This window comes from Zootermopsis nevadensis, unplaced genomic scaffold (genome assembly GCF_977971745.1).
Source record: "Zootermopsis nevadensis isolate Lab colony 2312 unplaced genomic scaffold, Znev_1.0 Znev_ptg000008l, whole genome shotgun sequence".
Lineage (NCBI taxonomy): Eukaryota > Metazoa > Arthropoda > Insecta > Blattodea > Termopsidae > Zootermopsis > Zootermopsis nevadensis.
Window position 1 is genome coordinate 13,893,456 of NW_028259140.1, and position 25,227 is coordinate 13,918,682.

The following is a 25,227-nucleotide window of genomic DNA, read 5'->3' on the forward strand; positions in this document are numbered from 1 at the left end:
TAAATACAAACTGGTTTATTGCACAATACAAACTTCTACAATCACTTACAGTTTATGGCTACTGATGGTTTCCTTCTGCAGACTCTCCTGACTGAATGTGCTGACAGATTCCCATTTCCTAACCCCTCTTTCAGCAGTAACGACCTTGTCATCTGCAAAATTCACTGCTTATGCCTGGTTTCAAATATCTATTGATATCCCACACACGACGCCAAATTTCCCAAAATTCAAACAAAACAGATCTATCAGGTATTTTACAACTTTAAATATATGCCCCCTCTTTGGAGAACTAGCAAATTCAAACATGATGAGCAACATCTTGATATGTCAGCCAACCAACAGGAAGTACCTTACCAGGCACAAGAAAAACTGAAATGGGGTTCTCAGCACAAATTTTGGTGTTAGGATTTCTGCTGCAAGTGCAGTTCCCACATCACCTCATACGCGAGGTCTTCAGACAAAGGAAGAGTCATGCAAAATTGCTAAACGATTCCTTAGCCAAATGTGACAAAAGTTTGGCGAGGGTGTGAGAATGCTGAACCCAGGACATCGTGTAAGCGCTGCCTATTGTGTGGCTTCTACAGCCTGTTCTGAAATAAATGTAACTCCTTGGGGCAAAATAAATGTTCATTCCCACACAAAAAACAAATGCCTTAACATGTGACTAACAGGAATGTGTCTTCCCACAAAATTCCTATTGAAACTATACAATAAGTGGATAGCCTTTACCATACAAAGTCATGATACATCATATTACTACAAAATCAGATAGTCCGATTTTTGTATCACACTCTCTTTCACACATCCCAGATACAACACTGTGTTGTAAGCTGATACATCAGAGTCTCTTCTATTTATCTCTTGTCGGCTTACGGGTTTTCACACCTCGCCAGAGGCCATGTAATGTCTTCTTGGCTTACGGGCTTTCACACCACGCCAGAGGCCATGTACACTCATTCAGAATCATTCTCTTGGATTTCGGTAGGGAAATATTAAATCAAACAGAAAATTTTCAGATTTAGATAAAGTCACAATGTTAACGCATCTCCAAAACTCCAATTAAGGCCAAAATCCGGCTTGCCTTCACAGCTCCTGGTCAACATTCTCACTTACGTGAACACGCTTTTCCTTTGTCATAAACAACTTCCTACATTAACATACTTTCTTTAAATGGCATTGATTTAACTGTACGACTAACAAACAAAATTAGTATGTACAAGTGATCAAAAAGTCAAGCAACCTGTTCCTGACACATGGTCTAAAAATAATAAGAAAATACATTGAAATCAGAGAAGAAAAACACTTATATTGTGTGTCAGAAATATCCACTGTGCTCAGCAATTCACGCATTCATTCTTTAAATCGTGTCTGAAAAAGCCAGTGAAGTGCAACTTTTGTTATAGAAATGGTTCATGAGACAATATTCTCGATTTGTTTGGCACAGGAGAATCAGACAATGCATCATTCTGGAAAGTTAAGTTCAAGCGAGATGCCATATGGTGTTTGATGACAAACACCCGTTACACTTATGAAAAATATATCTTTGCACTTACACTGTTAGAAGACAACAGACTGTTGTATGTAAGGAGCTTAAACATGATGTGACCTCAGTGGGTTTTCTTGCGTGAATTTTTGGATCATGTTGCATAAGAAGTAAAAAATTAACGGAACATAAAATTACACATGAATTTCTGTACTACATCTCACTCTCAGTAGCTGCTCAAACCTAAATATAAAAACATCACCAAAGAAACTTTCAATCTTAGTGTGACTTAAGAGTCTCCTTTGTCCACACAGCGCTGTTTCTCCAACACAGGTTTGTTCCACCATGGCTTATGGAATGGTGCTTACAGCGGTTGTTGCTTCTTCATCTTTGGTGAGTGCTTGGCTCATCCAAGTTGACTTCTGCTGATGCCCCATCTAGTCTGGTTAAACACTAATTCCCATTACACTTATACACTCGTAAATAACACAGTTTGTTAACTGGTACAGTACACATTAAAACGATGGTCAATCAGCAATGGAAACTTTTATCCAGAACTTGACGGTTTAAGGCAAAGTTCCACTTTTGAAATCAGCATTTTTCACATGAGGCTGATGGCTGATACTGACTGTAGGGTAAGTTTGTGATAATTTTTCCTTCACTAGATGGCAAAGTTCGTCGGGCCTGGAGAGGAATTGTGCAGGAAGCCAAAGTTCACAGTGGACTGTAGAGCTTGAGAAGAAGATGGCAAGGTACTTACTGTGGTAACAGTCGTTCAGTTTGCCAAGGCAAATACATTAATGTCCACAGTCAATATTCTGCAAGTGTACTAGTAGACTATGTGGGATTTGAGGTTTTCATGGCGGTGAGTCTGGAGATTGCTGTCTTCTGGGTTGTTGTGCCATGTAGTCTGGTAGATGTCCAACATATCAGAGGTCCATGCTGGCAGGCAGGGGGTGGGAACCAATAGGAGGGTTTGGGCATGTTGTAGCATGTGCGAGAGACGGAGAAGGAAAGGTCTGAGGGACAGCCCTTTTGAGGGCCTCAGGGAGTCCTTTTGGTGGGACATACAGGAGTTGGGAGGCCAAGATGCAGCAGGAAGCAGGAGAGTGGAAGGGAGCACTGGTCGGAAAAGGGCAGAGTAGTGGTGGGTGGGATAAGCAATGCTCTCTGGGATGCTTCCAGAACATTAGGAGGGAGTGAGTGAGGGGCTTCCATGACTGACTCAAGTGAAGTTCATCCTCCCTGTTGAAGTTGTTGGGTTGTAATTCAATTTTGATGGCCTCCCTGGTCATTCGATCCACGTATCCAGATCTTGTTGACAGGATAGAGGTGTCCTGGAATTGGATGCGGCGGCATGGATTGTCTTTGTTTCTGTGTCAGTTGAAGGTGTTTTGTACATATGTGAAAATGATATGCGAGTAGGTTCAATAGCTTTCACTACAAAAGCCTTCGCGATTTAGAAGCAGTTTTCTTAGCTTCCACAAGATTATGATCCTTTGTCTTTTGGACTATGGCATATAAAAGCCCATACACTGCTCAAAGTATGAAGGAAGCAGTAAGGTCAATCTCTTTCTTAAAACCAGGCCACATTTCTTCACATGTTCTGCATTCACTACCAAGACTCCTCAAGAATGTAATTAAAACTTGTACAGAAGAATTTACCTAATGACAGAATTGTTTCTATACTGTCACAGAGTTATATATATAAACATCACATAGTTTCCTGATTTTAAATTATAAAATTTGTTTTAAATTTATTAATTAAAACAACTAAATTCTGCTATCAGTATAAATAAGTTGATGTAAAATTATCACTCTTTATCTGACTCTAAAGCCAAAAGTAAATTCATATATTTGAGTAGATTGTCGATAAGTATTAGCATAAAAACAACAACATGAACTTTGATTTAGGAAACTCACGGCAGTGAGTCCAATGATGGCTGTCTTCTGGGTTGCTGTATTGTGTAGTCTGGTAGACGTTTTCTAATGTTTCATAGGTCCTTGCTTCTTCCATCATCATGACGAGCTACACGGTGCTAAACTCAGAAGACAGCCATCTTTTAACTTCAAATTACCTCACGTTTCTCCAGACCTTGGTAACAGGCTATAATGAAGTGAATAAGACTTTCAACTACAACTATCTTTTCAGAATGCCTGTACCTGAAACTGTTGCCACAGTAGTCTGTACTCTCAAGACACTTTCTCAGAAACCCTTTTCAAGATTTCTTATTCCCCTGAAACAGAAAATATCCAGAAATGTTGGCTGGTACCCTGTACCAGACTGGTGACCACTGCGCCACCAGACATCGATGATCGCAAAGTTCCATGGCTACACACCTTCTTCTCAGAAACGAGGCTCATAAACAGTGCTTCTGGGAGGCTGAAACAAGAACAAAATCAGCGGGACACGAGGCTTATGCCTCACCGCTTGATTTGCTTATGTTAATGTGATATAAGAAAATTTAATGTCTGTCTGTGGTAATTACAAAATAGGGAAACAGTGCGATTAACAATATGAACAAAGAAGGTATCAGTCCTACGGTTTTGGTGAGTTGCAACTCTCATACTTGGTACAACTCATGGTATTCATCAGTCAACTTCAGAGGCACGTCTGTTAATACCCAAATCTAATTTTGGTTCCCAATGCATGGACATCCACTGAAAAAAGTTGTGGGCACATGAAGGAAAGTAAATTTGCTATCAATGCAGATGTGTAGTGCCTAATCTATTTGTGTACAGGATTGGAAAGTGTACACAACTACATGCTAATGAAATAATACTGAATGTATGGAAGTCGCTTAAAGTGGCAGCCACTATGTTACATGAGCTACAGTACAAGTTGGATAATTCACAATGGTGAAGACGAATTCAGTTTCAAACTAAAATGCTGTAGACCACTCTATCCCACAAATAACTGACATGGTAAACGGGAAACCTATGTGAATACTATTTCCTGTAAAGGCGATTATTTCCGCAGGAAGACTTTCAGGGAGGGGCAGTGCGAAACCAAAATTTCTGCTATGCAAGATAAAATGATCGATTCAATCAGAGATACGAATAGCCAGCCATCAGGACCACGCGATAACACAGAGTCACACACCACAAACGACGTCGCAGGGGGAGGTTTGCACTCTCAAGCCAACCCGTATGACTCCAGTGGAAAATCTACACACCAGACCTATCAAGGCGAGTACCGCGCATTAGCGGCAAACTAGGGAGGAATGACGTAGCGGACCGACCGCCAGGAATACAGGTTCAGTCATGAACCCGTGCCAACCTAAGAGACGGTGCAGCAGTGCCTGAAGAGAACCAAGTTCCAAACATTCGTTATGGAGGCTCGAATGAGGAAGGCAATGATAAAAGAGACAAACTTAAAGGGATATTTACACTGTCACATTACAGACCCCTCGGGACGCAAACGGCTATACCATGAACCACACATTTGCGCAGGGGTTGTTGGACCAACAGTGATATTAACTTGTCAAAGCACATGAATTTGTCAATCTGTTTTGCCTTACCGTCGATCAATTTCACCCAAAGTAAAACTGTGCCGAGTGGCTGTAACATCAGCCTAGAAAGACATCAGGAAGGCTACGACAATTGACGAACCTTTTAATGTACCACAACTGATCCTTGCGTATTTATCGCAGATTGGATCATTTACTGACAAGATGGGGAAAGAAACGGAGCTGCAAATTCCAACATTGCCTACCACAGTAGCTCAAGACTTTGGAGGTTACCACTCACACACGTCTTATTTGAAGAAGTACATTCACTTGCAGTAGCTGCAGATAAGGTTATGGAGGCAGCATCTACGGAAGAAGAACCCGTTGTAAACTTTCACGTTGGAATACCTGAAGGAGCGATAGTAACCAATAACTTAATTGGGAGGCATTATCCAATAGGTCCAAAACGCGTCGAGATACGACAAAGGTTAGCCGGCTTTGGGATCACACCCACAAGCTTTCCAGAATACATACCTCAAACGAGATTTCACTTGAAATACGTGAAAAGCTTCTCAGATATAACTGGACAATTTGAAACTTTTCGAAATGAAAAGGTACTGCTCAAGAATTTAACGCATGCCGGAGGTGAAACTCAAGCGATAATCACCAGACCAACAAACGACCCGGAAGTTAATATACCTTGGAGAAACGCAACAGTTCAACCGACATCAGCTGCTTGCGACTCGACCGCTCACCTTGGAGCATCGTACATATTTGGATTCCAGCTGTACAAAGGAGGAGCAGCAGGACCAAATGCTACGGTGAGATCTGCAAGATGGTGCTGCGTGACACGAGATGAAGAATCTCCCAACCCATGGGTCATACATACATACCACATGGATGGGTATATAACAGAAATATAAGAAGAAATCTACCACCAGGAATTGGAACGGAAAGATTTCGAGCTATATCCAAAAGACAAGACATCGCATTAGACCAAGTAGCGCAACGCATGATTAAAACAAAGCGTTAAAACACTACAGTCGAAAACCGCAATGCAAACCAGAGAACAGGAGCGGACCTGATCACATGCAGTTTTTGTACCTTCAACATAAAATACAACTCTAACTCAGTCAAAAACTCATTATTGAGTACGTTCAGACCGCTTAATTCAAAATGTGCTAGATAATTTAATTGAAAGGAGACGTTTTCTTCAATTTGAGTGTCACGCATCTTCATTCCTTTGACCACTCTGTTTTGTTCAAACTTTGCCTCAGCAGTTTGTATTTGATTTTAAAGTTTTAGATAAATACATGAGTGTACATATTAGAAGATTCATGATACACGCATATGCGTATGAACCATTAAAACCGCTATATATACGAAGTATTTGGAGCGGACCAGATGCCTATTAAGACCACAAATATAGTGGAGAAGCTTAATTTAAAACCGCGGTAAAAACGAGCTGTTTGAAACGGACCAGACAATTTTAGATATTAAATTAATTAATTAATTCATAAATATATCGCTATACATAACAAGCGTGCTCAGTCCATAACTAAGCCCCCTACAATGAACTGTAGCATTGTATTGTATAATAAACAAAACAGACCGTAACTGATGATAACCTGAAAATTTCGATCCTAAGCGCATTGGCAAGAAGACGCCGGCGCAGAGGAGGCTGGGGCTGAAATCACCACCGTCACGAGTGGATATGCCACAAACGCCACACCTCAGAAAAATGAACCGATTATATCCGAAGCAATATTTGGGGTAGACAACGTTTTGAGGCTAATTACAGTAAATTACCGGACATTGCCGTCGAAGTATATAATAATATCGCAGTTGACGAAAAGCAACTAGATCGACGAATGGCAAAATAAGAGCTATCTTATTATGCCACCGCGATGCTGTGGTTGAAGCTTCTAGAGGTCAAGGCTAAACACCCCAACCACGCACTTACAACCGAGGAGAAGGCTATCTGCAAGGCGGCAGCAGAGGAAAACTTCAACATTCCTCAACCTATTATACGCCTATTTACAGGAAATCGAAACCTACACACGACCGAATGGGCAGGTGTGATCGTGGCAGACGCCAGGGTAATCGTAGATACATTAAATCGTGCAATGGAGTGTTTAGAAAGAACCAACTCTTTCACTGATGGAGTAGTAGATTTGTTTTATTATGTTAGGGTAGGTATATAGCAGATAAAAAGCAAAGTGTTTGCGGCCTTTTGAGAGCCTCGTTGGTGAAATGTTTCAAAAGGAACAAGAAAGGTGGAATTTAAGTAAAAGACAGAAAGAGATTGAAAGGTAACATCAATAACAATGTCAATACATTTGTGTCATTTACAGCGCAGAATCCATTCAATAATAAGATTTATATTTTCTGGGCTGCAACACGAATTAGAAGGTTGCTGGAATATTGTTCTTCTGTGTTGGCAGTAGCAAAGACGGAGAACGTTACCGGAGTTCAATCCCAGGACCTTAGAATATCTTCGGCAATCTATAATGGGTATTCTGGCAATTATCATAGTCCGTACGACAAGAAGAGAAACTTTGGTTACAGGAGAAACCAAAATTTCTGCTATGGAAGATAAAATGATCGATTCAATCACAGATATGAATAGCCAGCCATCAGGACCACGCGATAACAGTCACACACCACAAACGACGTCGCAGGGGGAGCAGACTCGGGGAGGTTTGCACTCTCAAGCCAACCCGTATGACTCCAGTGGAAAATCTACACACCAGACCAATCAAGGCGGGTACCGCGCATTAGCGGCAAACTAGGGAGGAATGACGTAGCGGACCGACCGCCAGGAATACAGGTCCAGTCATGAACCCGTGCCAACCTAAGAGACGGTGCAGCAGTGCCTGAAGAGAACCAAGTTCCAAACATTCGTTATGGAGGCTCGAATGAGGAAGGCAATGACATCACAGTGAACATGATAAAAGAGACAAACTTAAAGGGATATTTACACTGTCACATTACAGACCCCTCGGGACGCAAACGGCTAAACCATGAACCAGACATTTGCGCAGGGGTTGTTGGACCAACAGTGATATTAACTTGTCAAAGCACATGAATTTGTCAATCTGTTTTGCCTTACCGTCGATCAATTTCACCCAAAGCAAAACTGTGCCGAGTGGCTGTAACATCAGCCTAGAAAGACATCAGGAAGGCTACGACAATTGACGAACCTTTTAATGTACCACAACTGATCCTTGCGTATTTATCGCAGATTGGATCATTTACTGACAAGATGGGGAAAGAAACGGAGCTGCAAATTCCAACATTGCCTACCACAGTAGCTCAAGACTTTGGAGGTTACCACTCACACACGTCTTATTTGAAGAAGTACATTCACTGGGAGTAGCTGCAGATAAGGTTATGGAGGCAGCATCTACGGAAGAAGAGCCCGTTGTAAACTTTCACGTTGGAATACCTGAAGGAGCGATAGTAACCAATAACTTAATTGGGAGGCATTATCCAATAGGTCCAAAACGCGTCGAGATACGACAAAGGTTAGCCGGCTTTGGGATCACACCCACAAGCTTTCCAGAATACATACCTAACACGAGATTTCACTTGAAATACGTGAAAAGCTTCTCAGACATAACTGGACAATTTGAAACTTTTCGAAATGAAAAGGTAGTGCTCAAGAATTTAACGCATGCCGGAGGTGAAACACAAGCGATAATCACCAGACCAACAAACGACCCGGAAGTTAATATACCTTGGAGAAATGCAACAGTTCAACCGACATCAGCTGCTTGCGACTCGACCGCTCACCTTGGAGCATCGTACATATTTGAATTCCAGCTGTACAAAGGAGGAGCAGCAGGGCCAAATGCTACGGTGAGATCTGCGAGATGGTGCTGCGTGACACGAGACGAAGAATCTCCCAACCCATGGGTCACACATACATACCACATGGATGGGTATATAACAGAAATATAAGAAGAAATCTACCACCAGGAATTGGAATGGAAAGATTTCGAGCTGAGATCTAATGCTAATTCTAAATTAACGCGAAGTAAATAAATGTGCGTAGAAAGCAAAAATACGTAGAACAAGGTCAACTTACTAATGCCGTTTCCTCCTTGAAGAGGGGACCAAATTTGAATATCACTTCTGCCCAAACACTTTGTGACTAGTCGTAGTGCACAGAGGCGTGAGTGTAAATTCTATAAAAAGCGTGTTATTGTAAAATTATAATGTAAGGGTTTTGTGTTTCAGGGTAATCCACAAGGACAAGGAGAGGGACAGGTAAGTCCTCACAAACGGGTTCTAGCATCTTCTTGTGTTTTCAAAGCGAGATTCTGCGATTTTAGTGAAATTTAGTGTCCGTGCTTAAGAAAATTCTCTTCTGTGTGTCTGTCTTGCAGGCGCGTGCACTTTAAACCTAACTTCTGAGCTTGAGTTTCTCACAAAATATACTGTTTTCTGCAAAACATAAAAACAGTAATGACCCACACACAAGAGCATTTTATATTAAGTATTGTGTAATCCTGAATAATGTTATAAAAGACGCTAAAAAGCAGCATTACAGTAGACTTATAGCAAAATCAGACAATGAAATAAAAACAACATTTAACATAATAAATAGGGAGAAAGGAAAAATATATTTATCAGATCAGATGCCATCTCTTCCAATAAACAATGAAAAAGTAAAGGATCCAGGAACAGTGGCTTCTGCCCAGGACAGGGTCCGGTGGAGGGCTTTGGTTAATTCGGTGATGAACCTTCGGGTTCGGTAAGCCATCTAGTCAGTTAGTTAGTTAGTTAGTTCGTTATTGTAAAATTTTAACTAAAGGGTTCTGTGTTTCAGCCAACAAACACACCACTAGTGTCACTACGAGATCAAATACTACAACTACAAGCAGAACTAAGTGAAGTACGAGAACTACGAGGAGACGCGGTAAGTCCTCACAAACGGGTTCTAGCATCGTCTTGTGTTTTCAAAGCGAGATTCTGTGATTTTAGTGAAATTTAGTGTCTGTGCATAAAAAAATTCTCTTCTGTGTGTGTCTTGCATGCGCATGCACTTTAAAACCTAGCTTCTGAGCTTGAGTTTCTCACAAAATGTACTGTTTTCTGCAAAACATAAAAATTTACTTCATATTGTGTTAAATAGATGCATATTTTATTACATTCCATGGATCCATAAGACAGAAAGAGATTGAAAGGTAATATCAATAACAATGTCAATACATGTGTCATTTACAGCGCAGAATCCATTCAATAATAAGATTTATATTTTCTGGGCTGCAACACCAATTAGAAGGTTGCTGGAATATTGTTCTTCTGTGTTGGCAGTAGCAAAGACGGAGAACGTTACCGGAGTTCAATCCCAGGACCTTAGAATATCATCGGCAATCTATAATGGATATTCAGACAATTATCATAATCCGTACGACAAGAAGAGACAAGGAGAAACTTTGGTTACAGGAGAAACCAAAATAAAACCAAGATAAAATGATCGATTCAATCAGAGATATGAATAGCCAGCCATCAGGACCACGCGATAACACAGAGTCACACACCACAAACGACGTCGCAGGGGGAGCAGACTCGGGGAGGTTTGCACTCTCAAGCCTACCCGAATGACTCCAGTGGAAAATCTACACACCAGACCAATCAAGGCGAGTACCGCGCATTAGCGGCAAACTAGGGAGGAATGACGTAGCGGACCGACCGCCAGGAATACAGGTCCAGTCATGAACCCGTGCCAACCTAAGAGACGGTGCAGCAGTGCCTGAAGAGAACCAAGTTCCAAACATTCGTTATGGAGGCTCGAATGAGGAAGGCAATGATAAAAGAGACAAACTTAAAGGGATATTTACACTGTCACATTACAGACCCCTCGGGACGCAAATGGCTAAACCATGAACCAGACATTTGCGCAGGGGTTGTTGGACCAACAGTGGCATTAACTTGTCAAAGCACATGAATTTGTCAATCTGGGGCTTGACCGATGTCACGGGATGATTTCGTACCACCTAAATTCACGGACTGCCATAAGCAGAATGTGGTACAATCTCTGGCCGAGTTGGAAAGTATTTTGGTCTGAGAAACGTGCCAGAGCCACTCAGACTTCGTTAGCCACGAAGGCAGTTAAAGATGATTACGCTAAACAATGGTTTATCGCTGGATATAAGATTTAGCCAGTTACGAACATTGCAAGCATGCCATAACTGAGCTACTATGGAGTCGTAGGATACAGTTACGTACGAGATGCGCGTTGTATCAGGACCGATACGATAAAGGGAAGGACAAGAGAATGTTGGCCCACTTTTTAAGATATCCAGTGTGGTGCGAGTTGTGCACGTAAGTCACACAGAGGATGAACGCAAGATACACATCGCCCTGCTGATCCTCGTCATATCAGGCAATGCGAGAACCGCGCATTAGCGGGAAACTAGGGAGGAATCACATAATTGTGACTTGGTATCTCTTCTCCCTTGCTTCTGGAAATATTTAACTAGACTGGCTACCGTAGAAGTGAACTGGACTCTGAGAATAATTAAATTTGTATATGCTAATCCCTCGGACACAGTTATGGGTGTGATACATTTTCTAGCAGTTACAGGCAAGGTGGAATATCTGACAATTCATATAATTCAATATGTTAGCTTGCGATATTTCGCTTAGTCAGACATTATCCTTAGAATTTACTCCATCCAAAAATTATCAGCTATTATAAATACATGTAAGGTTATGCTTTGTGTGGCAATGCTGTGGTTGACTGTAAATTATTGATATTACTAATTTTAGGCACACCGTCTCAAGTAAAGGTATATAAAATGTTGCCAAACAACACTATATCAAGAAATTAGAATCATGTTTCATAGTATATAGTTACATATAGTATTTAGTACGTATGTACAGGATGAATTACAACTTATGTCTGTCCTGGAACTGGAAATTGTCTCTTAATTTTTTGTGACAGAATTGGCAGTACTATAAAATTTGCATGTGCTGGCAAAATATGGCTAGAATATTACAGTGATATTTAATGTATTATAGTTTGAATTTAAAACACAGAACATATTGGTTATTGTAGGTTATACTGGAGACATCAACATTGCATAGTGTAGGAACAGCTTTCTCCTTTGCAACATGTTATGCCACAGTTGTAGTTGATTAGCTTCGCCTCAAAGTTATTATGACAAATTCCAGTGTTATAAAACCTTACTTTGATGCTTTTATGACCAAATTCCTCATTCATATTTTGTTCTGTGCTTCTACCTTATGTGAGGTTGTATTCTTAATAAATCAAGTTATTTATTTGCTACCTTGTGACTGAATTTCCTACTGACTCATTTAGAATTGTAAACTATAAATACTACAAATAAGTTTGTTGCCCATAGGAGGAAGCTGTGCCAGTTGCAACAGGATTAACAAAATGAAGAAGGTAAGTTCTCCCTCTTTAAATTATTTAAATTCGTTCTGTAGCATACAAATTTAATTTTTCATTATTGCCTCAGTATCTGTATCAGGGATTTATATGCTAAGTCTGCTGCAGAAACAGTGTAACAACAATATAGAGATAGAATTTCATGTACTTTCATCAGTGTTTCAGTGTGGCTTTATTGGAGTTGCTACTACCAGTATTTGTTTGGCCATGCAAGGGCCTCTCATTTAAAGTTAAAGTACCATACTTTCATGTAGTTACCCTTGAAGGTAGGAGATTTCAAGGCTTTAATGACAATTCAGTGCTAATGTGGATCCTTTTGCTATGTGGTGGCTGTGTTTGGAAATACAACCTGCATCTACATAGTAAAAGACAGAAAGAGATTGAAAGGTAATATCAATAACAATGTCAATACATTTGTGTCATTTACAGCGCAGAATCCATTCAATAATAAGATTTTTATTTTCTGGGCTGCAACACCAATTAGAAGGTTGCTGGAATATTGTTCTTCTGTGTTGACAGTAGCAAAGACGGAGAACGTTACCGGGTTTCAATCCCAGGACCTTAGAATATCATCGGCAATCTATAATGGGTATTCAGACAAGTATCATAATCCGTACGACAAGAAGAGACACCTCGCGAGAAACTTTGGTTACCGGGGAAACCAAAACTTCTGCTATGGAAGATAAAATGATCGATTCAATCAGAGATATGAATAGCAAGCCATCAGGACCACGCGATAACACAGAGTCACACACTACAAACGACGTCGCAGGGGGAGCAGACTCGGGGAGGTTTGCACTCTCAAGCCAACCCGTATGACTCCAGTGGAAAATCTACACACCAGACCAATCAAGGCGAGTACCGCGCATTAGCGGCAAACTAGGGAGGAATGACGTAGCGGACCGACCGCCAGGAATACAGGTCCAGTCATGAACCCGTGCCAACCTAAGAGACGGTGCAGCAGTGCCTGAAGAGAACCAAGTTCCAAACATTCGTTATGGAGGCTCGAATCAGGAAGGCAATGACATCACAGTGAACATGATAAAGGAGACAAACTTAAAGGGATATTTACACTGTCACATTACAGACCCCTCGGGACGCAAACGGCTAAACCATGAACCATGTGTGTGTGTGTGTGTGTGCTCACATGCACTTGCCCACATGTTTCTCATATGAAATAATTCTATTTCTGTTTTTGTGTTGCTGCAGAATCAACGAAAACCTGACAAGAACCAAATCAAATTCTCCCCCAAAAAACAAAAATCACCATCATCACATGCATTACTACGGCAAGAATTAAATCACAAAAAACAAGATCATGATTTACAAGATAAAAAAGCAAGACTGCAAATGGTTCTGGAAAAACGGAATCAGCAGCAGCAGCCACAGGAAGGCCTGGTAAGTCCTCACAAACGGGTTCTAGCATCGTCTTTTGTTTTCAAAGCGAGATTCTGCGACCTTGAACGCTCTATGAAATTATTTGCCGCGATGATCCCGCGTCCCTGTGATTCAATTCTGAAACTGGTGGCAGCAAGCCAAATATTAATCCAAGCCAACCAACGCAAGTTAAAGTTCACTTAAAGATTAATTAACAAAATTTTATTGCATACAATATTTTATACATTAAATATACAATAACAATGGCAGATCAAATTAAGAAGGTCAATTCTGTCGATGAGATCAGAAGGATGGCACCAGGATAATTTTGATCCATCGAGAAGAGCTCAACAAATTTTTCAAAATTGCCGGACCTGGCAGCCGAAGTGTATGCATCGTTTCAGCCCCACGTGAAGCAATTAGATAGGACTCTCAACAAAGAGGAATTTTCTTACTATACAACAGCTACATGCCTACATGAACAGAAATTCCCGGATTAACCTCATAAACATCAACATCATCGAGAGGGCTGCGACCGAGCCGGGCAACTCCAACAGCAGAGAGGAGTGGGACGGTTACACCTCTGTGCCTAATCTCATGCCATGAAGTCCGTAGTTACAAGTTTGAAAATTAAGAAATAAATACTGCAGGAATGTTGCAGTGTTGGCATTTGTCTGTTCCCCTTTCAGAACTTTGTCTAACAACTGACATTCTCTTACAGGACAATGTTTAGCATTAGGTAAGAAGAGTTATGAATGCAATATGGTAAGTAGTTGCTTTTTCAGATATATATGTTTGTGAGGAGGAGAGGAATGTGAAATGAAACGGCTTAATGTTAATCTAAGCAAACTGCAGACAACAGGTAAATTTGCCTGTACTAAGGTGATTTCTGTGACAGTACATCAGTGACTTATTCACTTTATCTTATTCGTTTTTATTCAAGGTTGTACGTTTATAATATTTCTAAAAAAATATCATGCTCTTCCCTTTCCATTTTATATCTTCTTATGAGCATGTTGTATAAAATTGGTGACTTAAATAGGATGATATTGGATGTGTACAAAATTATGTTCAACTTGCAGCTTTGTCAAGAATCTCAAATTTTGTCCAGTGCATATTTGAATACAAAAAATCCCATTACAAATAGGCTGCATTCAAAATATTCTTGTACCAGAAGATGTAAGTCAATTGAAATCAGCTGATGATAGAGGAGCTTGGGCTTTAATTTAACAAATTAAAATTAAATAAATATATTAATATATGCATCTTTATCATGTTGTTAAATTGTCGTCTTATGCCCATTCGCGGTATGTGCAGTGATAAACCCAGTGTGGTGAACAGCTGTCACTGCTGGAACATGCTTAATCATTGCAAATGGAAAGAAAAGGTTTCTGCATTAACAGGAATCGAACTAGTTGAATGATGTTTCTGGTACTATCATACCGTTTTCTATCAAGTAAGCATTTGCTTCTTATTAAGATGTGAATTAAAAGTGATAAAAGTGCACAAAGAAACAAATATTCAAAATTACATTCTGCCAATTATCATATAAGTATTTTGTAAACTGAACTTCCTTTGTAACTAAACATATTGACATCTTGTTTCATGTAACACCAGTACTTTTTCGTGTCTTTTCAGCCCATGCAGAGTACCACCGGTAGGGAGAGTGCGTGAAGTTTAACGCAGTCATAAACACCAAACATTTGCAAACCAGAACACATTCTGTGAAATATGATTGACTTTTTTTGTGAAGTAATAAAACATGTCTGCCAGTGTGCAGAAACTGACAATGCAAGAATAACTAATGTCCCTCAAGGTGATGATTGCAAAAATAGAGGGCTACATTTTTCTAAATATTCAGTTATTGGCTGAAGTATGTTGTATGCAGAAATCATGCTCATAATTAGAAGCCACAGAAGAAGAAGACTCTTCGGATAATAGAAAGACTTGCATATCTCACAAGAATATGCGCACCCCTCCCATGCATTGACTCATTGGATTATTCTATTAATGAATAGAATTGATGTCACAGAAATGCAGTGTAGTCAATAATGAGATTGCGCTGGTGAAGGGATCATTTATGATATACATTTGAAGTGTTCTGTGATTTTAAATGTAAGTGCAATAAACACTTTTTCTTATTTTTATCCTAGAACACGCACACAAAGTTTGTAAACATACTTCTGACTCACCCTGTTTATACATATTACAATTATGATTGTTAGTCTTCCAGGTGAGTGTGGAGCCTCTCATAGGGTTGTAACAAATGGGTTAATTTGTAACTGTGCAAGCATCGGTTCCAGTTTATCAGATAGAAGCATGCCATGGAACTGCATGTCTTGTAAATACCAGAAGCATGCAGAGCATCAGGAGGGGAAAATCAGAGCACCTCGAGCAGCATCTAAAGGCAAGCTAATGAAGAGATTAGTAGATTGAAAGCTGGAAATGTAGTAGGGAGCAGGGTAAGATAGAAACTTGGACTAAACCAAAGAACTCAAAATCTAGATGCTGCTTGAGTTAACCTGAACAAGAGATTCAGTGTTCTGGAAACAGACACACACTGGATGTTGGTCAGCAAAGCCCAGTTTCATTGAAGCACGAGGGCAGGGAAGTTACAAAGGAAAAGGAAGATCTTATTACTCAGAAGCAGTCTTGGGAGGGATATTGGATCTACCGTTAAAGAAAATCTGGACACTCAATTTGATATAGTTAGTGTTTTTAAGCCTAATGCTCCTCCTGCAAATGTCGTTGAGGACCTGGGGAAGCCTGGTAAAGGCCTTACCAAGCAAGATCATTTTGTTATAGTGGGAGGGCCAGGTAAAAAAAGCCTGGATAGAAATCACTGTTACCCAGTAGAAGAGGATGTCATCTTCATTGCAGAGAGGACAACCAACAGAAATGTGGGACTTGTCAACCTCTTCAGCAGGCAAGACAAGCCGTGGATGAACGACAGGGTTAGGAGAGTGAATATTCGGCTTCATCGGGCCCTGATGGGGCATGACTTCGCTCACATTGGTGTCACTGACACAGCTTGTCTTGTTGAGCGGTGATTGCACAACACATGACCTAAACCTAAATTCTTTGGTCAAAAGGAGGCTGACGCATCTGATTGCTGGGAGTGTATGTTATTGCAGATCTTGATCACAGGGATTAAAATATTTACACTTTTATATTTCAGTGTATTCAACGGACCATTACAGTGACAGAAGAAATATCTATATTTATGAGTTACGTGGCAGGAATATGTTTTGTATCAACACCTACTAGTGACATCACTATAGCCTTTCTGTCGCTGTTATGCACATGCATATTTCTGCAGGTATGTGACTCGTAGGCTTAGGTTTCTCTGTTCATGAGAAGTTACATTGCTTACATGCACATTCCGTTCCTGCAACGCATCGGTTAAATCTTGAATGCTCTATGAAATTATTTGCCGCGATGATCCCGCGTCCCTGTGATTCAATTCTGAAACTGGTGGCAGCAAGCCAAATATTAATCCAAGCCAACCAACGCACGTTAAAGTTCACTTAGGTCCAAAACGTGTTGAGATACGACAAAGGTTAGCCGGCTTTGGGATCACACCCACAAGCTTTCCAGAATACATACCTCACACGAGATTTCACTTGAAATACGTGAAAAGCTTGTCAGATATAACTGGACAATTTGAAACTTTTCGAAATGAAAAGGTAGTGCTCAAGAATTTAACGCATGCCAGAGGTAAAACTCAAGCGATAATCACCAGACCAACAAACGACCCGGAAGTTAATATACCTTGGAGAAACACAACAGTTCAACCGACATCAGCTGCTTGCGACTCGACCGCTCACCTTGGAGCATCACACATATTTGAATTCCAGCTGTACAAAGGAGGAGCAGCAGGACCAAATGCTACGGTGAGATCTGCAAGATGGTGCTGCGTGACACGAGATGAAGAATCTCCCAACCCATGGGTCATTCATACCACATGGACGGGGATATAATAGAAATATAAGAAGAAATCTACCACCAGGAATTGGACCAGAAAGGTTTCGAGCTATATCCAAAAGACAACACATCGCATTAGACCAAGTAGTGCAACGCATGATTAAAACAAAGCGTTAAAACACTACAGTCTAAAACCGGAATACAAACCAGAGAACAGGAGCGGACCTGATCACATGGAGTTTATCTTAGCTTCCTGGAGTTTATAACCAACTACAAGTCATTTTCGGGACATGGCTGTAGGTAGAGACAACGCCACACCGAGTTCAGATCAATTTCTGATCGTATTCGTGGCGCATCACTGTGTTGGAGGATGTGGAAATTGTAATTTCAAATGCGTTTGGTCCTGACGGAAGAGCAGGGAATGGAGTGATCATAGATACATTAAATCGCGTGGTGGAGTGTTTAGAGAGCACAAACTCTGTCATTGATGGAGTACTAGATGGGTTTTATTATGTCAGGGTAGGTATATAGCAGATAAAAAAGCAATACCAGTAAACAAAGATTTGGACACTTAGAATTGTAACTAACCTCATTCTACAGATTTGGGTTGCCATCCTTTGGCATTTGAATCCAGTTGACATCTTTATTATGGGTCTGTGGAATGCATTTTAATGTTATTATTCTATTTATGCTACTTTATTCAAAGTTGCGTCCTCCCTTGAGGTTATGTAACTAAAAGTTTGCATGCTTTTATGCATTTCTAGTTTTCTCTTACATCTCCCCTTTCTTGATTGTCACCTGAACAAAGTTAAGTGAAGAGAACAAATTATGAAGTTTGCTGTAACATCCTTTCCACTCTCTTATGATCCTCTTAGTTACCAGATATTCTCAGCACTTTGTTATAATTACCTATTTGTAGTTCACAGAATCCCTTAGGGGGTTGCTAGTCCCCCACCGAGCGCCTCCCCAGGTTGCGGATAGGGGAATGCTTCCCAGATATGGGTGGTACCGGGGAAATCAAATACCCGGGGCGGACAAAAACTAGCATAGCGGAGGGCAGCAGCGATCACTATTACCAGCTTGGAAGCGTAAAGGAAATGATCCGGTACCTGTTCGAGGCTGGATTACCACAAGCATGGCTGGAGCAGCTTCAATGGTTGTGGTACTGCGATGTGGAAAGCAAATGGAAAAACTACCACATTAATTTTTTCCAGGACAGCTTCTGCCCAACAGAAGCAGTCACAATATGCACGATGCTTTCTCCAGAGACAAAACAACCCAGTTGAGATAACATGCACTCATAATACGAAGGGTTTCCAACTGAACCACAGACATCATAGGTTAGGAAACTAGTGAATTGAGAATTCGCCGGAAGAGAAGTTGATGGATAATTGTCCAACCGTAAACGTGTTTACGGTATGAAAGGGGCTTTGCCGACTGCTGGTACACGCAACACTTTTGTGAGCTTCGGAGAGGTGGACGTACGTGCGGAGGTGGCAGTGATTTGTAAGAGGATTGTGGAATTTAATGAAGTGGCTGACTGGTTTGCTACGAACTGGCTGCGACAACAAATGAGACTGTCGTTGCCTACCGAGTAGCAGAGCTAAGCAAATATCCCTCAGATATCCCCAAGACCCAACACATCCCACAAGCTACACAAGATCCGGGTTGGACTGCAGTGTGTGACCAGCCAAAACATAGCGAACGCTCATCTTCCAGGCCGTGGAGACGAACGGTTACACTGTGACCTTAAGCCTAAAATCAAACAAGTCGTATACGGTAAAATTATAGGCAAGAAACCGCAAATTTCATCAAGATACTCTGTCTTGTCTTAAATGTTCTGCCTGTTTGGCTGACAGAGTTCATAGGGCATGCTAAAGAAGTTACGTGGTGTACAAGGCGCTGTTAAAGATTCACGTAATTTTTAAAAGTGACCCTAGCTAAATACTTATACTTGAAGCATCGCTTGCAATAATTTCTCTAATTAAACATAATATTAAGAAATATATTTTTATGTAGGTCATGGATGTAGAACTATACAATCTATGCCATTTCTTGTTGCAGGTAGATGAAACACAGGAGAAAAAGAAGTGCAAGAAAGAAAAGAAGAAGGACAGCAACAGAAAGAGGATGCACGACGAATGATATGGTCTAGCGTTTGATGTCTTTGTGATCATATCAAATCTACTTGTCTGCGTGGAACCCGCTCAAATACATATAGAAGGCGTTCTTGCGGCACGTGTAGTATCCCATGTATACACGGATCACCATAGTAAGCAAGCAGCCTGCAGACTTAAATGTCTCTACGAGTCACACTCAGACGGCGACCCGCGAGTTGCAAACCCCACATGGTAACGAGGATAATTAAGAGCAAGGTTGCAGTTCAACTCGAAATCATTGCTTAGGCACAGTTCTGCTAGTGTTAGCAAATTTCAGTGATGAGGAATTATCGCTGACAAAGGCCACAGTTTTGGGTGTAGCCCATGTGGAATCTGAAAAACTTCTCGTCTCGATTAACGAGGGAGAAAATGACTGTACTTGTACGGAACAAACGTTAGTAGCCAACGAAAATAATGGGAACATGAACTCCAAATTTCAACGCTATCTTGATGTTTTGTTCCGGGCCACAGATTTGTCAGGTACTCATTCAATCACGACGAAGGTGGGTCCCTGACGCCTGGACACCCATTATTGAAAGTGTGGAGGAGGGTTCTAATAGTTATTTACTTTTCATTATATTATTTGAAATCATTGTTAGCATTATTAATTCAATATTATTTATTGTTAATAGTTTTTAAGGTTAATAGTTTTCAATTAAAAGGGTGTACCCATTAGTAAATTTTAGTTCTCAAATTTTATTCTACTGTACCACAATAAAAGGAGAGTATCCCAAGTACCCTGCAAGAACCAAAAGGTTGAGAACTTCTGTATCAGAATCACTACCTTCTGAATAAACTGCTATGTGCAAAGTTTTAAAGTAAGAGAGAACTAATGCCAACACAACAAGGTTCTAAGATTGATGACAGAAATGAGAAATAACAGTAAGAACTGATGATTAATAAGATGATGAGTGTTGACCCTAAGCTGGTTTATAAAATGAATATAAATAAAAAATTGACAATTAGAGTGATGAAGAGGCAGGGTAGCTCAGTCAGTGCTTTGTCTGACTTTTAACTGAATGACTGGGCTTCAATTCCCAGCAGGGGCAAAATATTTTTATTTTGGCCTCCTGTGTGTGCAGACCAGCTCTGGGCTCCTACCAATGGGTACCTAACCTAACCTTGCATAACTTTAAATCAACATTTTTTCAGGTATTGAGAATGGTTTGGGTTCAGAAGAAAGATGTTTGCACAATTATTTCTTTCTTTCAGAAGCTTTCGAATTATTTTTAAATATTATTATTTCTATTTTATTAATTGTAAATAGTTTTTAAGATTCTTTTAAGTTTTGTTTAACTTTATATGAACCTGTAGCCTCAGTTATAAAGCATCATGCAAAGGTATCAGTTCAAGACTCTACGTAGACAGGACAATGAATTGGATTAAACTTGGCTAGGATATATGGTCTAATGTAAGGATTCTCTAGTGACGGTAATGCAGACATTTTACCTGGACAGTTTGTGACTTTGTACAGTTGACACCGTAATGTAAGACGTATAAATTTATTTGTAATACTATTCAGGTGTGTACCTACAATTAGCTGTACGTCATGTATTCAATCTACAAATTAGTATTTCCAATGGCATGTCTGCATATTAACTAATGCCTTTAAGAAAACTCTAAAGCATCACCTTGGAGCAGTAGTATTGACTTGGTACCCAAGAAAACAAAAGATGGAGGCATTAAATATAGAGCATTGAATGCTGTAACAAAACCAGATGCTTACCCTACACCTAACATTTTGGATACTTTAGATTCATTAGGAAACAGTAGAATTTTCTGTGGTAGACATGGCTTCAGGATATCATCAGATCGAGGTAAAGCCAGAGGATGAAGAGAAAACAGCATTTCCTTGTCATAAGGGACACTATCAGTTCATTAAGATGCCATTTGGTTTAAATAATGCTACAGCGACGTATCAACGATGCATGGATTCCATATTCGATTGTTTAGCTTATCTAGATGACCTTACATGCTATTCAGCAACCGTGGATGAACATGTCTGTAAACTAAGAAATATATTTCAGAAATTAGAACAAGCTCATTTTAAAATTCAATCTGATAAATGTGTTTTTCGAACTGATTCAGTTGAGTAATTATTACATATAGCGACTAGGGATGGATTTAAACCAGATCCTAGAAAGATTCACACTATTCAAGCACATCCTGTACCAGAAACTATTACAGACGTAAGATCATTTCCTGCATTAACATGCTATTACCGGTGACATGTTAACATTTTTTGCAGAACTAGCAACACCACTCACAGGAGAATAATAGAGAACAGTCATTAGAAAGTAGCCCTACACGTGAAAATTCAAACGATACAAATTGCACACCAGGTACACGATATCTCTGAGGAAGAAATCATTACTAGAAGATAACACATCTCAAAATTCACCAAATGATATTCCGTACGCATTGCGTTCAAGTTCAGCCAGAACACTAGAGGACTTGAGCAAGTAAGAACTTACAATATTTCATGCAGCGAATTTCCATTACTTCGTTGTTCCACTATTGACGAATCAGGTAAAGATCTTTGTGATCCATTCATTATTTTCAGTTAATTTTTCAATGTTTCGGTGGTGAAACTAGCATAAACATTTATAAGAAATTATTTAGGAATGTGTTGAATTTTGAATCTACATCAAGGCTGTTCATTACTGAGTACATTCTTTAACAGTGTCTTCATTTGTGAATCTGATTCATATGCTGTACTTATAACTGGAGATTGACTTTTTTATTATTAATAGGGAACAGTCATTAGAAAGTAGCCCTACACGTGAAAATTTAAAAAACGATTCAAATTGCACACCAGGTACACGATATCTCTGAGGAAGAAATCATTACTAGAAGATAACACATCTCAAAATTCACCAAATGATATTCCATATGCATTGCGTTCAAGATCAGCCAGAACACTAGAGGAAGAACAAAACACCAGTCTTGAGCCAAATGAACCCAGAACTTCAGGACAGCCACAGACTTTAGAAGCCGAGACACCAACTTCCGCTAATGAAATTGGTAATGCTTTGAGTGATACTCAAAACATGCCAAACATACCGTCTCATCCTTGCAATTTACAAAATCGAACCAACTTATTTAAATTATTAAGATTATTTAAGCTAATTAATAAAATATTACGTGATGTTAACACCATGCATTAAAAGAGGAACTTTTTAACCAGAGAAAAGACCGAAGTATTAAAACCCAAGTTACACATGCAGATTGCACCAACTCGAGTTAATTCAATGTAACAGACATATATCATAAAAGGTTTACCTATATGTTCCAGGTATTGGGAGTTTTATCATATCAAGCGCCAACTCAAAAATAGATCCAGACCTGTACAACAAGGGACTAATATTTATGAAGGATAGAAATATTCTTCTGACAGGAGTTAAATGGACCATTGCTGTAAACACTGCGCTAGATGAATACCAACTTAAAGGTATTAAATTTGCTTTACCCAAATTCAAAGGAATACTGAAAAATACCGTAGCTCCAACAACCAAAATTTTGATATTCATTGGGAAGAAAGTACTCATCGATTAAAAAGAGGATTAATTTAGTAGGATATGGACTTAAGTAATCTGAGTGATTACTCGGTTTGTTATGAACTGGCTGTGACACCAAATGAGACTTAGTACATGCCTACAGATTAGCTACGCTAATCAAGAATCCCTGAGACAACCCATCAAAAACCCCAAATATCCCACCAGCTACGTCACTTTCCGGGATGGAATGTTGTGTGCGAAAACCACGTCGTAGCGGACGCAGCGATATACCCAACAGAGGAAACGACTGGCTACAATACCATAGAGAATACCACTCTTGAATCTAACCATGGACTGTTGTGAGACCGAAAGCAACACGCTTAAAGTGGATTCCATTTCAATAAAATGCCAGTAAAGAACATACACGGATTAATTAACATTAGCCAGCCATAAGGTAGATGAACTATAAAAATTGATAAAGGAACAAGAATGGAAATGCTAAAACCCAACAGTTAAGCATAATCGCGAATGCTGGATCAGTAACGTTAGGCCTACTTATTTGTATATTGCTTTGTTGTTGCTGTATATACTGTAGGAATTGTGAATCTTAGAACTCTTTAAGCGCATGCAAGGAATGTAATCACTGCTCAGCCATAGTTTTCAAGCCAAGAATAAAAACTAATGTTCACGCCTCAGATGATGACGTAAGCAATACAGATATACGACTAAAATTGGTAACTAGGAGAACAAGTAGGGGGACATAAACGATCCAATAAATCAGGGTCAGATACATGCAGCTACAGAGCAAAGCCCACGAGGAACCAGGAGTAGCAGCTGGGGTACACCTGCAGGGAAGAGATGAGAGGTAACTACAAGATAATAAAATTGTTGCCTCAATCTCCCGTAAGGAGGGAAATGTAGCATCCGCTGAAAGCATACTGAGAGTTTCAGATTGAGAGAGACTCATGACGATGTCTCATCCCTGAAGAAAGGTTATCACAATACGTATGCAGCCGGGTGCGGCCAACTAAGAAACTGGTGACAGTCAGCGCGGTCCGGGGTTCATCCTGAATGAACTTCAGTACCAGACATGTTGTCAGTTTTACTAGCCCACTTCAAAATTTCTGGAAGTGAGGGTTGGAAATCACTACAATTTATATACATTATCTGCCATATCTTGTGTATTTTCAAAGTATTTTGAGGTGTTGGTCAACTTCGTAATCAATTAAGAACAGATTACCGCAATTTGAATGGTAAGAAAACCATTTAAATTTATGATGGATTGTAGCGAGCAACATCAGGATAATATCACAGAGCTGGCAATGGCGCTGGTGCTAAGACCTCAGAGTTTGGAAGAAGCAACACAATTTGGGACCCATGTGTTATGTGACTGTAAGGGATGCTGCAGGCAACAGAGGATGAGGTACTTAAGCTTAATGATTGGTTTATAAGCCAGCCACATTAGGGCCTCGGGGGGAACTTTTCATTCTACATCATGAACGAACGAACGACCTCCAGCTCCGTCTGGCTTGTTGCCTTCAGCATTCCATAGCAATCTACTTGTAACTTTATTTAGCAATAAAGGACTCTTCATTCAACAACAAAGCTGTTATTCTGTTGGGTTTTACTAACAACACCCCTCCGCCCGCCGCCCATCAATGAGACTCAATGCATCACCAACCGCTCGGCCATCCGTGTTCCGGACCAAGGCAAGCACGAGCCGCGAACCTTGGGATAAGGGATACAACACTTGACGTTTTCTTGTTACACATTTCATCAGTTTTCACACCAGCTTAACCCTCGCATCACGTAGCAAAGATTTAGAATTAATACATAATCGTCTCTAAAAGTTGTACCCAGAAGTCATTCATTTCCTGTAATTCAGTTCTTCCTATTGAGGTTATGTACGGCTACT

The 25,227-nt window shown here is 40.1% G+C and overlaps 1 long non-coding RNA gene across 1 annotated transcript in view; it reads right to left on the bottom strand.

Moving 5' to 3' along the window:
* Positions 1–25,227, bottom strand: part of LOC147874471 (uncharacterized) — a 33,238-nt gene continuing 8,011 nt past the window's right edge. Inside the window, exon 3 of the long non-coding RNA XR_015534174.1 lies at positions 1–25,227. This exon is cut by the window's right edge and continues 6,698 nt beyond it. This is a non-coding gene — a long non-coding RNA (uncharacterized LOC147874471).